Source organism: Lissotriton helveticus, chromosome 8 (genome assembly GCF_964261635.1).
Source record: "Lissotriton helveticus chromosome 8, aLisHel1.1, whole genome shotgun sequence".
Taxonomy (NCBI): Eukaryota; Metazoa; Chordata; class Amphibia; order Caudata; family Salamandridae; genus Lissotriton; species Lissotriton helveticus.
This window is the reverse complement of record NC_136069.1, coordinates 1539555784-1539568843: the sequence shown is the minus strand read 5'-3', so window position 1 is coordinate 1539568843 and position 13060 is coordinate 1539555784. Positions and strand designations below refer to the sequence as shown.

Below are 13060 nucleotides of genomic sequence, written 5' to 3'. Positions count from 1 at the left end.
CTGTCTTTGTTTCATTCTCTCCTTCCTCAACACCCCATCTCACTCACTGGCTCTATCATTTGTGCTCTTTCCCCTTGCTCTTCATTTCATAGTGGAAACATCTCTTGAATGGATCATTAGAAAATGAGGTTACATAAAATTAAAAATCTACTTATTGGAAACCAAAAATATCACAAGACTGAATGTAAGCCATTTCTTCAATAAAAGGGATTTTTTAGGCACCCCCCAAAAAACACATAAAACACCACTAGTGCTAGAAGAATATTATACGAGCTTGAAGACAGAATTGGGCAAATTCATTTGCAGTTGAAACTGAAGTTTGGTACTTATTCAGATATTATATGCACTGCCAATTTTTAGCTGAGATTCTGAAGGAACGCAGAGACAAAATGGACTTAAAGTTTTGTCAGAAGTGGGATTCGAACCCACGCCTCCAGGAGAGACTGCGGCCTTAACGCAGCGCCTTAGACCACTCGGCCATCCTGACCACATGTTGCTTGTTCATCTACATAGTGAGAAAGATAGTGTGAACAAAAAAAACACTCATCTTAGGCCATGAGTGGCTATAGCAAGAAAAAAACTCACTGCACTTTTTCAAAAAGACAACCATATAAGCCCATATGAGGGAAATGATCTGATTTTCTCCCTCAAGAAAAAAGAAGATTAAACACAGGTTTGTCAGAAGTGGGATTTGAACCCACGCCTCCAGAAGAGACTGCGACCTGAACGCAGTGCCTTAGACCACTCGGCCATCCTGACTTGCATTTGCCGCACCTTCCACAAGCCAGACAGCCATGCAAGTGGGGTACCGAAAAGGCATGCCCTCAATTTATTTATCCCATTATAAGCATTTCCAACAGATCTCTGAACAATCCATACAGAGCAGTACCTATGAAGAACTCTTTAGACCTTTAATGAGTACAAAGAGAAAGTGCTATTCACCAGCCACTTGAACGGCCCAAAGCTGCTTTGAAATTGAGTCAATAGCCACATCTTGGCTGACTAAAGCAAATTCAACAAGGGATCTCAATGTCACAACATAGGGTGGAATTCGCAAATCTAAGCAGCCCCTGATCACTGCCCTGAGGAAATTGCTGTAAGTGTGCTTGAGTCCAGCTGTCTACCAGGTGCTTGGCATTCTTCCAAATTTGTATGGCCTGTTGGCCAGGGAATACAAGAGAATGACTCTTCTAGATGAGCTCTTACATGGGTCATAAGCTCATTTGGTAAGGATTGCACTTTATCAGCAAGACTTTGTACAACAGAAATATATGAGAAACCCAAGCTCTCTTGACTAGACGAGGACAGAATAACATCCCAGGCGAAGACGAACAGAAGCAACTTCCATCAGATGTTATCCTGATGAAGAAGATTATATCTCCAAAAGTCATTTCAGAAGTGGGATTCGAACCCACGCCTCCAGAGGAGAATCCGGCCTAAACACAGCGCCTTAGACCACTCGGCCATCCTGACAGTGAAGAGTCCTAAGAAATGTATAAAAGTCACTCAGAAATTTCTGCGTCCATGCAAGCTTGAAATATTTTCAACCTTCAAACACAAGGTGCAACTTTTTGCACAGGACAATAAACACAGAAGATCACGTATGAAAGCATTTCATTTCACAGGTGTACTGTTTTTATGCTTTTAGAATAACTTATACCTCTCACCAGCTATTTAGGGTTCTGTATCCTACTCACAAAATTACCTTGCCTGCGACCTTTCTCTCTATACACAAACAACTACTGCTCAGGAAGTAGGAAGGCAGAAGGTGGGGCAGTTTATGCAAATTTATGCTGTCAATGTGCCTTGCACATTCATGCAGAATTTCTAGATCCTTGCTGGAAACAAGAGAGCAGGCCTTGTTTGAAATCTACTGTCCCTAGCAAGGAACGTCTGAGCACATCCATTCTTTTGCTCTCTAGCCCCTGGCTTGGGACTCACCCTCACTGGCTGAGGAGTGAAGTTCTGCATACCAACGTTGCATAGAAGGTATGTTTGTGATTGGTTTGAGATGGGTGGGAGGTCAAGAGCAGGGAAAGGCAAGTCACTTTCACTTCTAGTCTCCTCTTCTATGCCTACCTGCCGTTCACTCACTCTGTCTTTGTTTCATTCTCTCCTTCCTCAACACCCCATCTCACTCACTGGCTCTATCATTTGTGCTCTTTCCCCTTGCTCTTCATTTCATAGTGGAAACATCTCTTGAATGGATCATTAGAAAATGAGGTTACATAAAATTAAAAATCTACTTATTGGAAACCAAAAATATCACAAGACTGAATGTAAGCCATTTCTTCAATAAAAGGGATTTTTTAGGCACCCCCCAAAAAACACATAAAACACCACTAGTGCTAGAAGAATATTATAAGAGCTTGAAGACAGAATTGGGCAAATTCATTTGCAGTTGAAACTGAAGTTTGGTACTTATTCAGATATTATATTCACTGCCAATTTTTAGCTGAGATTCTGAAAGAACGCAGAGACAAAATGGACTTAAAGTTTTGTCAGAAGTGGGATTCGAACCCACGCCTCCAGGAGAGACAGTGGCCTTAACGCAGCACCTTAGACCACTCGGCCATCCTGACCACATGTTGCTCGTCCATCTACATAGTGAGAAAGATAGTGCGAACAAGAAAAACACACATCTTAGGCCATAAGTGGCTATAGCAAGAAAAAAACTCACTGCACTTTTCCAAAAAGACAACCATATAAGCCCATGTGAGGGAAATGATCTGATTTTCTCCCTCAAAAAAAAAGAAGATTAAACACAGGTTTGTCAGAAGTGGGATTTGAACCCACGCCTCCAGAAGAGACTGCGACCTGAACGCAGCGCCTTAGACCACTTGGCCATCCTGACTTGCATTTGCAGCTCCTTCCACAAGCCAGATTCCCATGCAAGTTTGGTACCGAAAAGGCATGCCCTCAATTTATTTATCCCATTATAAGCATTTCCAACAGATCTTTGAACAATCCATACAGAGCAGTACCTATGAAGAACTCTTTAGACCTTTAAAGCGTACAAAGAGAAAGTGCTATTCACCAGCCACTTGAACGGCCCAAAGCTGCTTTGAAATTGAGTCAACAGCCACATCTTGGCTGACTAAAGCAAATTCAACAAGGGAGCTCAATGTCACAACATAGGGTGGAATACGCAAATCTAAGCAGCCCCTGATCACAGCCCTGAGGACATTGCTGTAAGTGTGCTGGAGTACAGCTGTCTACCAGGTGCTTGGCATTCTTCCAAATTTGCATGGCCTGTCTGGCCAGGGAATACAAGAGCATGACTCTTCTAGATGAGCTCTTACATGGGTCCTAAGCTCATTTGGTAAGGATTGCACTTTATCAGCAAGACTTTGTACAACAGAAATATATGAGAAACCCAAGCTCTCTTGACTAGACGAGGACGGAATAACGTCCCAGGTGAAGACGAACAGATGCAACTTCCATCAGATGTTATCCTGATGAAGAAGATTATATCTCCAAAAGTCATTTCAGAAGTGGGATTCGAACCCACGCCTCCAGAGGAGACTGCAGCCTAAACACAGCACCTTAGACCACTCGGCCATCCTGACAGTGAAGAGTCCTAAGAAATGTATAAAAGTCACTCAGAAATGTCTGCGTCCATGCAAGCTTGAAATAATTTCAACCTTCAAACACAAGGTGCAACTTTTTGCACAGGACAATAAACACAGAAGATCACATATGAAAGCATTTCATTTCACAGGTGTACTGTTTTTATGCTTTTAGAATAACTTATACCTCTCACCAGCTATTTAGGGTTCTGTATCCTACTCACAAAATTATCTTGCCTGCGACCTCTCTCTTTATACACAAACAACTACTGCTGAGGAAGTAGGAAGGCAGAAGGTGGGGCAGTTTATGCAAATTTATGCTGTCAATGTGCCTTGCAGATTCTTGCAGAATTTCTAGATCCTTGCTGGAAACAAGAGAGCAGGCCTTGTTTCAGATCAACTGTCCCTAGCAAGGAATGTCTGAGCACATCCATTCTTTTGCTCTCTAGCCCCTGGCTTGGGACTCACCCTCACTGGCTGAGGAGTGAAGTTCTGCATACCAACGTTGCATAGAAGGTATGTTTGTGATTGGTTTGAGATGGGTGGGAGGTCAAGAGCAGGGAAAAGCAAGTCACCTTCACTTCTAGTCTCCTCTTCTATGCCTACCTGCCGTTCACTCACTCTGTCTTTGTTTCATTCTCTCCTTCCTCAACACCCCATCTCACTCACTGGCTCTATCATTTGTGCTCTTTCCCCTTGCTCTTCATTTCATAGTGGAAACATCTCTTGAATGGATCATTAGAAAATGAGGCTACATAAAATTAAAAATCTACTTATTGGAAACCAAAAATATCACAAGACTGAATGTAAGCCATTTCTCCAATAAAAGGGATTTTTTAGGCACCCCCGAAAAAAAACATAAAACACCACTAGTGCTAGAAGAATATTATACGAGCTTGAAGACAGAATTGGGCAAATTCATTTGCAGTTGAAACTGAAGTTTGGTACTTATTCAGATATTATATGCACTGCCAATTTTTAGGTGAGATTCTGAAGGAACGCAGAGACAAAATGGACTTAAAGTTTTGTCAGAAGTGGGATTCGAACCCACGCCTTCAGGAGAGACTGCGGCCTTAACGCAGCGCCTTAGACCACTCGGCCATCCTGACCACATGTTGCTTGTTCATCTACATAGTGAGAAAGATAGTGTGAACAAAAAAACACACATCTTAGGCCATGAGATGCTATAGCAAGAAAAAAACTCACTGCACTTTTCCAAAAAGACAACCATATAAGCCCATGTGAGGGAAATGATCTGATTTTCTCCCTCAAGAAAAAAGAAGATTAAACACAGGTTTGTCAGAAGTGGGATTTGAACCCACGCCTCCAGAAGAGACTGCGACCTGAACGCAGCGCCTTAGACCACTCGGCCATCCTGACTTGCATTTGCAGCACCTTCCACAAGCCAGACAGCCATGCAAGTGGGGTACCGAAAAGGCATGCCCTCAATTTATTTATCCCATTATAAGCATTTCCAACAGATCTTTGAACAATCCATACAGAGCAGTACCTATGAAGAACTCTTTAGACCTTTAATGAGTACAAAGAGAAAGTGCTATTCACCAGCCACTTGAACGGCCCAAAGCTGCTTTGAAATTGAGTCAGTAGCCACATCTTGGCTGACTAAAGCAAATTCAACAAGGGACATCAATGTCACAACATAGGGTGGAATACGCAAATCTAAGCAGCCCCTGATCACAGCCCTGAGGACATTGCTGTAAGTGTGCTGGAGTACAGCTGTCTACCAGGTGCTTGGCATTCTTCCAAATTTGCATGGCCTGTCTGGCCAGGGAATACAAGAGCATGACTCTTCTAGATGAGCTCTTACATGGGTCCTAAGCTCATTTGGTAAGGATTGCACTTTATCAGCAAGACTTTGTACAACAGAAATATATGAGAAACCCAAGCTCTCTTGACTAGACGAGGACGGAATAAGGTCACAGGTGAAGAAGAACAGATGCAACTTCCATCAGATGTTATCCTGATGAAGAAGATTATATCTCCAAAAGTCATGTCAGAAGTGGGATTCGAACCCACGCCTCCAGAGGAGACTGCGGCCTAAACACAGCGCCTTAGACCACTCGGCCATCCTGACAGTGAAGAGTCCTAAGAAATGTATAAAAGTCACTCAGAAATTTCTGCGTCCATGCAAGCTTGAAATAATTTCAACCTTCAAACACAAGGTGCAACTTTTTGCACAGGACAATAAACACAGAAGATCACATATGAAAGCATTTCATTTCACAGGTGTACTGTTTTTATGCTTTTAGAATAACTTATACCTCTCACCAGCTATTTAGGGTTCTGTATCCTACTCACAAAATTACCTTGCCTGCAACCTTTCTCTCTATACACAAAGAACTACTGCTCAGGAAGTAGGAAGGCAGAAGGTGGGTCAGTTTATGCAAATTCATGCTGTCAATGTGCCTTGCACATTCATGCAGAATTTCTAGATCCTTGCTGGAGACAAGAGAGCAGGCCTTGTTTCAGATCAACTGTCCCTAGCAAGGAACGTCTGAGCACATCCATTCTTTTGCTCTCTAGCCCCTGGCTTGGGACTCACCCTCACTGGCTGAGGAGTGAAGTTCTGCATACCAACGTTGCATAGAAGGTATGTTTGTGATTGGTTTGAGATGGGTGGGAGGTCAAGAGCAGGGAAAAGCAAGTCACTTTCACTTCTAGTCTCCTCTTCTATGCCTACCTGCCGTTCACTCACTCTGTCTTTGTTTCATTCTCTCCTTCCTCAACACCCCATCTCACTCACTCGCTCTATCATTTGTGCTCTTTCCCCTTGCTCTTCATTTCATAGTGGAAACATCTCTTGAATGGATCATTAGAAAATGAGGTTACATAAAATTAAAAATCTACTTATTGGAAACCAAAAATATCACAAGACTGAATGTAAGCCATTTCTTCAATAAAAGGGATTTTTTAGGCACCCCCCAAAAAACACATAAAACACCACTAGTGCTAGAAGAATATTATAAGAGCTTGAAGACAGAATTGGGCAAATTCATTTGCAGTTGAAACTGAAGTTTGGTACTTATTCAGATATTATATGCACTGCCAATTTTTAGCTGAGATTCTGAAGGAACGCAGAGACAAAATGGACTTAAAGTTTTGTCTGAAGTGGGATTCGAACCCACGCCTCCAGGAGAGACTGCGGCTTTAACGCAGCGCCTTAGACCACTCGGCCATCCTGACCACATGTTGCTTGTCCATCTACATAGTGAGAAAGATAGTGTGAACAAAAAAAACACACATCTTAGGCCATAAGTGGCTATAGCAAGAAAAAAACTCACTGCACTTTTCCAAAAAGACAACCATATAAGCCCATGTGAGGGAAATGATCTGATTTTCTCCCTCAAGAAAAAAGAAGATTAAACACAGGTTTGTCAGAAGTGGGATTTGAACCCACAGCTCCAGAAGAGACTGCGACCTGAACGCAGCGCCTTAGGCCACTCGGCCATCCTGACTTGCATTTGCAGCACCTTCCACAAGCCAGACAGCCATGCAAGTTTGGTACCGAAAAGGCATGCCCTCAATTTATTGATCCCATTATAAGCATTTCCAACAGATCTTTGAACAATCCATACAGAGCAGTACCTATGAAGAACTCTTTAGACCTTTAAAGCGTACAAAGAGAAAGTGCTATTCACCAGCCACTTGAACGGCCCAAAGCTGCTTTGAAATTGAGTCAACAGCCACATCTTGGCTGACTAAAGCAAATTCAACAAGGGAGCTCAATGTCACAACATAGGGTGGAATACGCAAATCTAAGCAGCCCCTGATCACAGCCCTGAGGACATTGCTGTAAGTGTGCTGGAGTACAGCTGTCTACCAGGTGTTTGGCATTCTTCCAAATTTGCATGGCCTGTCTGGCCAGGGAATACAAGAGCATGACTCTTTTAGATGAGCTCTTACATGGGTCCTAAGCTCATTTGGTAAGGATTGCACTTTATCAGCAAGACTTTGTACAACAGAAATATATGAGAAACCCAAGCTCTCCTGACTAGACGAGGACGGAATAACATCCCAGGTGAAGACGAACAGATGCAACTTCCATCAGATGTTATCCTGTTGAAGAAGATTATATCTCCAAAAGTCATTTCAGAAGTGGGATTCGAACCCACGTCTCCAGAGGAGACTGCAGCCTAGACACAGCGCCTTAGACCACTCGGCCATCCTGACAGTTAAGAGTCCTAAGAAATGTATAAAAGTCACTCAGAAATTTCTGCGTCCATGCAAGCTTGAAATAATTTCAACCTTCAAACACAAGGTGCAACTTTTTGCACAGGACAATAAACACAGAAGATCACATATGAAAGCATTTCATTTCACAGGTGTACTGTTTTTATGCTTTTAGAATAACTTATACCTCTCACCAGCTATTTAGGGTTCTGTATCCTACTCACAAAATTATCTTGCCTGCGACCTTTCTCTCTATACACAAACAACTACTGCTCAGGAAGTAGGAAGGCAGGAGGTGGGGCAGTTTATGCAAATTTATGCTGTCAATGTGCCTTGCACATTCATGCAGAATTTCTAGATCCTTGCTGGAAACAAGAGAGCAGGCCTTGTTTCAGATCAACTGTCCCTAGCAAGGAACGTCTGAGCACATCCATTCTTTTGCTCTCTAGCCCCTGGCTTGGGTCTCACCCTCACTGGCTGAGGAGTGAAGTTCTGCATACCAACGTTGCATAGAAGGTATGTTTGTGATTGGTTTGAGATGGGTGGGAGGTCAAGAGCAGGGAAAAGCAAGTCACTTTCACTTCTAGTCTCCTCTTCTATGCCTACCTGCCGTTCACTCACTCTGTCTTTGTTTCATTCTCTCCTTCCTCAACACCCCATCTCACTCACTCGCTCTATCATTTGTGCTCTTTCCCCTTGCTCTTCATTTCATAGTGGAAACATCTCTTGAATGGATCATTAGAAAATGAGGTTACATAAAATTAAAAATCTACTTATTGGAAACCAAAAATATCACAAGACTGAATGTAAGCCATTTCTTCAATAAAAGGGATTTTTTAGGCACCCCCCAAAAAACACATAAAACACCACTAGTGCTAGAAGAATATTATAAGAGCTTGAAGACAGAATTGGGCAAATTCATTTGCAGTTGAAACGGACGTTTGGTACTTATTCAGATATTATATGCACTGCCAATTTTTAGCTGAGATTCTGAAGGAACGCAGACACAAAATGGACTTAAAGTTTTGTCAGAAGTGGGATTCGAACCCACGCCTCCAGGAGAGACTGCGGACTTAACGCAGCGCCTTAGACCACTCGGCCATCCTGACCACATGTTGCTTGTCCATCTACATAGTGAGAAAGATAGTGTGAACAAAAAAAACACACATCTAAGGCCATAAGTGGCAAAGGCAAGAAAAAAACTCACTGCACTTTTACAAAAAGACAACCATATAAGCCCATGTGAGGGAAATGATCTGATTTTCTCCCTCAAGAAAAAAGAAGATTAAACACAGGTTTGTCAGAAGTGGGATTCGAACCCACGCCTCTAGGAGAGACTGCGGCCTTAACGCAGCGCCTTAGACCACTCGGCCATCCTGACCACATGTTGCTTTTTAATCTACATAGTGAGAAAGATAGTGTGAACAAAAAAAACACACATCTTAGGCCATGAGTGGCTATAGCAAGAAAAAAACTCACTGCACTTTTCCAAAAAGACAACCATATAAGCCCATGTGAGGGAAATGATCTGATTTTCTCCCTCAAGAAAAAAGAAGAATAAACACAGGTTTGTCAGAAGTGGGATTTGAACCCACGCCTCCAGAAGAGACTGCGCCCTGAACACAGCGCCTTAGACCACTCGGCCATCCTGACTTGCATTTGCAGCACCTTCCACAAGCCAGACAGCCATGCAAGTTTGGTACCGAAAAGGCATGCCCTCAATTTATTTATCCCGTTATAAGCATTTCCAACAGATCTTTGAACAATCCATACAGAGCAGTACCTAAGAAGAACTCTTTAGACCTTTAAAGCGTACAAAGAGAAAGTGCTATTCTCCAGCCACTTGAACGGCCCAAAGCTGCTTTGAAATTGAGTCAACAGCCACATCTTGGCTGACTAAAGCAAATTCAACAAGGGACCTCAATGTCACAACATAGGGTGGAATACGCAAATCTAAGCAGCCCCTGTTCACAGCCCTGAGGACATTGCTGTAAGTGTGCTGGAGTACAGCTGTCTACCAGGTGCTTGGCATTCTTCCAAATTTGCATGGCCTGTCTGGCCAGGGAATACAAGAGCATGACTCTTCTAGATGAGCTCTTACATGGGTCCTAAGCTCATTTGGTAAGGATTGCACTTTATCAGCAAGACTTTGTACAACAGAAATATATGAGAAACCCAAGCTCTCTTGACTAGACGAGGACGGAATAACGTCCCAGGTAAAGATGAACAGATGCAACTTCCATCAGTTGTTTCCTGATGAAGAAGATTATATCTCCAAAAGTCATTTCAGAAGTGGGATTCGAACCCACGCTTCCAGAGGAGACTGCAGCCTAGACACAGCGCCTTAGACCACTCGGCCATCCTGACAGTGAAGAGTCCTAAGAAATGTATAAAAGTCACTCAGAAATTTCTGCGTCCATGCAAGCTTGAAATAATTTCAACCTTCAAACACAAGGTGCAACTTTTTGCACAGGACAATAAACACAGAAGATCACATATGAAAGCATTTCATTTCACAGGTGTACTGTTTTTATGCTTTTAGAATAACTTATACCTCTCACCAGCTATTTAGGGTTCTGTATCCTACTCACAAAATTATCTTGCCTGCGACCTCTCTCTTTATACACAAACAACTACTGCTCAGGAAGTAGGAAGGCAGAAGGTGGGGCAGTTTATGCAAATTTATGCTGTCAATGTGCCTTGCAGATTCATGCAGAATTTCTAGATCCTTGCTGGAAACAAGAGAGCAGGCCTTGTTTCAGATCAACTGTCCCTAGCAAGGAACGTCTGAGCACATCCATTCTTTTGCTCTCTAGCCCCTGGCTTGGGACTCACCCTCACTGGCTGAGGAGTGAAGTTCTGCATACCAACGTTGCATAGAAGGTATGTTTGTGATTGGTTTGAGATGGGTGGGAGGTCAAGAGCAGGGAAAAGCAAGTCACCTTCACTTCTAGTCTCCTCTTCTATGCCTACCTGCCGTTCACTCACTCTGTCTTTGTTTCATTCTCTCCTTCCTCAACACCCCATCTCACTCACTGGCTCTATCATTTGTGCTCTTTCCCCTTGCTCTTCATTTCATAGTGGAAACATCTCTTGAATGGATCATTAGAAAATGAGGTTACATAAAATTAAAAATCTACTTATTGGAAACCAAAAATATCACAAGACTGAATGTAAGCCATTTCTTCAATAAAAGGGATTTTTTAGGCACCCCCCAAAAAACACATAAAACACCACTAGTGCTAGAAGAATATTATACGAGCTTGAAGACAGAATTGGGCAAATTCATTTGCAGTTGAAACTGAAGTTTGGTACTTATTCAGATATTATATGCACTGCCAATTTTTAGCTGAGATTCTGAAGGAATGCAGAGACAAAATGGACTTAAAGTTTTGTCAGAAGTGGGATTCGAACCCACGCCTCCAGAAGAGACTGCGGCCTTAACGCAGCGCCTTAGACCACTCGGCCATCCTGACCACATGTTGCTTGTTCATCTACATAGTGAGAAAGATAGTGTGAACAAAAAAAACACTCATCTTAGGCCATGAGTGGCTATAGCAAGAAAAAAACTCACTGCACTTTTTCAAAAAGACAACCATATAAGCCCATATGAGGGAAATGATCTGATTTTCTCCCTCAAGAAAAAAGAAGATTAAACACAGGTTTGTCAGAAGTGGGATTTGAACCCACGCCTCCAGAAGAGACTGCGACCTGAACGCAGTGCCTTAGACCACTCGGCCATCCTGACTTGCATTTGCCGCACCTTCCACAAGCCAGACAGCCATGCAAGTGGGGTACCGAAAAGGCATGCCCTCAATTTATTTATCCCATTATAAGCATTTCCAACAGATCTCTGAACAATCCATACAGAGCAGTACCTATGAAGAACTCTTTAGACCTTTAATGAGTACAAAGAGAAAGTGCTATTCACCAGCCACTTGAACGGCCCAAAGCTGCTTTGAAATTGAGTCAATAGCCACATCTTGGCTGACTAAAGCAAATTCAACAAGGGATCTCAATGTCACAACATAGGGTGGAATTCGCAAATCTAAGCAGCCCCTGATCACTGCCCTGAGGAAATTGCTGTAAGTGTGCTGGAGTCCAGCTGTCTACCAGGTGCTTGGCATTCTTCCAAATTTGTATGGCCTGTCTGGCCAGGGAATACAAGAGAATGACTCTTCTAGATGAGCTCTTACATGGGTCATAAGCTCATTTGGTAAGGATTGCACTTTATCAGCAAGACTTTGTACAACAGAAATATATGAGAAACCCAAGCTCTCTTGACTAGACGAGGACAGAATAACATCCCAGGTGAAGACGAACAGAAGCAACTTCCATCAGATTTTATCCTGATGAAGAAGATTATATCTCCAAAAGTCATTTCAGAAGTGGGATTCGAACCCACGCCTCCAGAGGAGAATCCGGCCTAAACACAGCGCCTTAGACCACTCGGCCATCCTGACAGTGAAGAGTCCTAAGAAATGTATAAAAGTCACTCAGAAATTTCTGCGTCCATGCAAGCTTGAAATAATTTCAACCTTCAAACACAAGGTGCAACTTTTTGCACAGGACAATAAACACAGAAGATCACGTATGAAAGCATTTCATTTCACAGGTGTACTGTTTTTATGCTTTTAGAATAACTTATACCTCTCACCAGCTATTTAGGGTTCTGTATCCTACTCACAAAATTACCTTGCCTGCGACCTTTCTCTCTATACACAAACAACTACTGCTCAGGAAGTAGGAAGGCAGAAGGTGGGGCAGTTTATGCAAATTTATGCTGTCAATGTGCCTTGCACATTCATGCAGAATTTCTAGATCCTTGCTGGAAACAAGAGAGCAGGCCTTGTTTGAAATCAACTGTCCCTAGCAAGGAACGTCTGAGCACATCCATTCTTTTGCTCTCTAGCCCCTGGCTTGGGACTCACCCTCACTGGCTGAGGAGTGAAGTTCTGCATACCAACGTTGCATAGAAGGTATGTTTGTGATTGGTTTGAGATGGGTGGGAGGTCAAGAGCAGGGAAAGGCAAGTCACTTTCACTTCTAGTCTCCTCTTCTATGCCTACCTGCCGTTCACTCACTCTGTCTTTGTTTCATTCTCTCCTTCCTCAACACCCCATCTCACTCACTGGCTCTATCATTTGTGCTCTTTCCCCTTGCTCTTCATTTCATAGTGGAAACATCTCTTGAATGGATCATTAGAAAATGAGGCTACATAAAATTAAAAATCTACTTATTGGAAACCAAAAATATCACAAGACTGAATGTAAGCCATTTCTCCAATAAAAGGGATTTTT

General features: G+C 42.7%; 13 non-coding genes across 13 annotated transcripts; all 13 read right to left on the bottom strand.

Moving 5' to 3' along the window:
• Nucleotides 1-404: 404 nt before the first annotated feature.
• TRNAL-AAG (transfer RNA leucine (anticodon AAG)) lies at nucleotides 405-487 on the bottom strand. Its single transcript has one exon. It is a non-coding gene; the product is annotated as a tRNA-Leu (tRNA).
• Nucleotides 488-676: 189 nt separating this feature from the next.
• TRNAL-CAG (transfer RNA leucine (anticodon CAG)) lies at nucleotides 677-759 on the bottom strand. The gene has a single exon. It is a non-coding gene; the product is annotated as a tRNA-Leu (tRNA).
• Nucleotides 760-2771: 2012 nt separating this feature from the next.
• Nucleotides 2772-2854, bottom strand: TRNAL-CAG (transfer RNA leucine (anticodon CAG)). Its single transcript has one exon. It is a non-coding gene; the product is annotated as a tRNA-Leu (tRNA).
• Nucleotides 2855-3486: 632 nt separating this feature from the next.
• TRNAL-UAG (transfer RNA leucine (anticodon UAG)) lies at nucleotides 3487-3569 on the bottom strand. Its single transcript has one exon. It is a non-coding gene; the product is annotated as a tRNA-Leu (tRNA).
• A 1026-nt stretch (nucleotides 3570-4595) lies between these two features.
• On the bottom strand, nucleotides 4596-4678 carry TRNAL-AAG (transfer RNA leucine (anticodon AAG)). Its single transcript has one exon. It is a non-coding gene; the product is annotated as a tRNA-Leu (tRNA).
• Nucleotides 4679-4866: 188 nt separating this feature from the next.
• TRNAL-CAG (transfer RNA leucine (anticodon CAG)) lies at nucleotides 4867-4949 on the bottom strand. The gene has a single exon. It is a non-coding gene; the product is annotated as a tRNA-Leu (tRNA).
• Nucleotides 4950-5581: 632 nt separating this feature from the next.
• TRNAL-UAG (transfer RNA leucine (anticodon UAG)) lies at nucleotides 5582-5664 on the bottom strand. Its single transcript has one exon. It is a non-coding gene; the product is annotated as a tRNA-Leu (tRNA).
• Nucleotides 5665-6690: 1026 nt separating this feature from the next.
• On the bottom strand, nucleotides 6691-6773 carry TRNAF-AAA (transfer RNA phenylalanine (anticodon AAA)). The gene has a single exon. It is a non-coding gene; the product is annotated as a tRNA-Phe (tRNA).
• Nucleotides 6774-8786: 2013 nt separating this feature from the next.
• TRNAL-AAG (transfer RNA leucine (anticodon AAG)) lies at nucleotides 8787-8869 on the bottom strand. The gene has a single exon. It is a non-coding gene; the product is annotated as a tRNA-Leu (tRNA).
• A 189-nt stretch (nucleotides 8870-9058) lies between these two features.
• TRNAL-AAG (transfer RNA leucine (anticodon AAG)) lies at nucleotides 9059-9141 on the bottom strand. Its single transcript has one exon. It is a non-coding gene; the product is annotated as a tRNA-Leu (tRNA).
• A 189-nt stretch (nucleotides 9142-9330) lies between these two features.
• Nucleotides 9331-9413, bottom strand: TRNAL-CAG (transfer RNA leucine (anticodon CAG)). The gene has a single exon. It is a non-coding gene; the product is annotated as a tRNA-Leu (tRNA).
• A 1740-nt stretch (nucleotides 9414-11153) lies between these two features.
• On the bottom strand, nucleotides 11154-11236 carry TRNAL-AAG (transfer RNA leucine (anticodon AAG)). The gene has a single exon. It is a non-coding gene; the product is annotated as a tRNA-Leu (tRNA).
• Nucleotides 11237-11425: 189 nt separating this feature from the next.
• Nucleotides 11426-11508, bottom strand: TRNAL-CAG (transfer RNA leucine (anticodon CAG)). Its single transcript has one exon. It is a non-coding gene; the product is annotated as a tRNA-Leu (tRNA).
• Nucleotides 11509-13060: the final 1552 nt, after the last annotated feature.